A 2,941-nucleotide genomic window follows, 5' to 3' on the forward strand; every position below is an offset into this window, starting at 1 on the left:
CCGACTTGTCCCAACCACACTCTGTCATGTTCCGGAGAAGGGTGGGCCCAGTGAGTCTCGATTCAGTAAAAAACAAAAAACAAAAAACAACTCTTGAGTTTTGAACGATTCGTTCGCGACTTGCACATCTCTACTGTACTTTACTTGGGCCCACCTCCCTTCTCTCCTTTCTGCACTGAAACACAATGAGTTGCAACACAAAGCGTGGGAAAGAGCTTACTGTACAACACAGCTGGCCAGATATTGCAAAAATCTCTCTGCAAACTCACAATTCATCTTCATAAGTAGAAGTTTGCATTTGGAAATTGTAATAAAAACACTACCTGCAAAGCCAATCATTTGAAAATTGATTATCTTTTGCATACTGCATTACATTTCAGATCCTCAATATTATGATTTCAGTACACGACGTTATATTTAAATTATGTTATCCTTCTGTTAACTTTAGTTTAATAACAGTGCCATCATGTGGTGTATTTGTCAAACAAATAATAGCAAAGTTTGGCCCAGCGCCCATTTTCGCCCACGGTTATTTTTTATTGGCTCGTGGCTCATTCTAAAAATACAATTTAACAAGAAAACAAGAAAATATTGCGAAAAGGAAATACTAAGAGAAAAAAGATCAAGTCACAGGAAAAAGTCACAATTATACAACAGTTTTAATATTGTGAGGAAAAATAACTCCATTTGAATTTTAAATAAAAAAAACATCAGTTTTTAAAAGTAGTGATATTATGAAAAAAACAACAAATACAGTTTTGCAAGATTTGGAATGCGGAAAAAGTCAAGAAAGAGTTGAAAATAAAGTCAAAATATTATGGGAATAAAGTCCTAATTACAAGGAGAAAGTAAATAGTTGGAAATCAAATATTATTATATAATAATAATATTATGAGGAAAAAAAAACAAAAGTAAGAATATTTGGAAAAAGTTAATACTAATGATAGGCTTTTTCCACAAAGTTGAGATGCATTTTTTAATTGCAATATATCTAATTCTTACAGCATACAGTATGTATCTGCTTTCGCCTGAAACAGGCCCTCTCTTCAACCCTATGCCCCTCCTACCTGAGCACAAAATACCCCAAATTAACAAATATACACACGTAATTCTGCTCCAGCCATAATTCTCACAAAATTTGAAAATCAAAATGTAGGAGTATATTTTTTTCCATGTGAATGAACGTTTATTAAATATGAATTCCCACCTGAAGCCAAGCACACAAGTCATCATTTTCGAAAACATGTATCAACGTCCATAATACACTTACTATGTGCTAAAAGTGGAAGAAGCAGATGGTTTATACGGGGCATCTCTCCCCTTAGGTCTAATCTGCATATTTCATTGATATTTTTGCATATTTAATATGGATCTCCATTGCTCCCTTATATCTGAACACATTTTCACCAACATCTTTACCTCATTAGATTCGGTACTGATGCTGATTCAGCCCATCAAAGTTGTCAATGAGTGTGTGGAAACGTTCTAATGTTGAGGCGTTTTCGTTGAGTTGATCTGACTTCTCATTCTGCTGACATGCAAAGATTCATGACTCTTTAAAAGCACTCATATGAATGGGATTTATCTAAGCACCTTGCGAGCATCATGGCTTTCAACTTTGTTCACATTGAATGTAAATCCGCCAACATTTTTTTGCCTCTTGAGGACTTGAGCTCTCTGAAATAGGAGGGAAATATCTGAGCGGCGTCAATTATCACTCTTCTAAACAACATTTCCTTTGGAATTTAGATTTCGCTCCTTTCTGATAGGATGCCTGAGATATGCAGCAGCAGTAGGAAATGTGAAAATAAACACTCAGCAGCCACTTCATTAGGTACACCTCCAGTACTAGGACCATACAAAGATGAGGACGTACTGAGACAATACTGCTCAATTTTTATTGGCAATGCCAAAATGTGACTGTACAAGGAAAATTATAACACTGGTCAAATGCCAAATGCTTCTGAATATTTTCTTGGTTTAGGTCACTAATAAAGAAAAAGTAAATCAGAAGTGCAGATTGGCAAAAGTTTCCAAGATACAGTATTGGGTCACAATAGGAAATGGATGCAAAATAAGGCAAAAAGGTTAGTTTATCAGAAGGTACAGTGTGTCCACAAGCAACCAATGATCTTCTCCACCGAATGGCAGCTTGCAACAAAACTTGCCATATTCCGCATGCTCTATTTCTGCCAAGAATACATGCAATTTGCTTATATATGCATATTTTTAGTCAACCACAAAACAGCAATCATTTATTTCTGAAAAACGGCAACCACGCCATAATCCAACCACGACATTGCAAAGAATTATATACAGTTTTTAACAGTGGCTTCATCGGTACAATTTGCAGAAGATCAACCATGCAACAGTGTCTTTCAAAGTGAAAAAAAATCTGAAATCCTTCTTTGCTTGCACTAAAAGGCTGCATGCGTCCTTGTGTTTACTATTTCAGGCTTTCTGGATCATCTCCTAGCAACCGTGGGTCTGAGAGGCCATATATACACAGTCAGTGGGCTTTCTCCTTGGGGTAACATGGCATACTCCAGCCAAGGCAGTGGTTCCTATGGCAACATCCCGTATAATGTCGAAGGCACAGGATTAAAAAAAGAAGCAGGCTAAGATATCTGGTCAGATACTTGTGGAATATTGTTGAAACCCGCTGCACCTTTGTGCAAGTCATCAATACTGCTGTGCGGTTTGCTTACCATTATGACCTGCTAGACTTATGTACTTGCTGATGCCGACTGACTTTGTTTGGTTTTGCAGTCTTGCTTGGTGGCATGCAGCATGGCAGGAATGCGACTTTCATGTTATGCATTCACACTCCGGCCTCAACTTTCATGTTTCAGACAGAAATAGTTAACTGTGTGCCAAGCTCACTGCAATAGTTAATAAATATCTAAGGCACACATTGCACTTAGTGCACTTACAAGATTAT

The sequence above is a fragment of the Doryrhamphus excisus genome, linkage group LG12 (genome assembly GCF_037039965.1).
Source record: "Doryrhamphus excisus strain RoL-2023G ecotype Guam linkage group LG12, RoL_Dexc_Guam_v1.1, whole genome shotgun sequence".
Taxonomy (NCBI): Eukaryota; Metazoa; Chordata; class Actinopteri; order Syngnathiformes; family Syngnathidae; genus Doryrhamphus; species Doryrhamphus excisus.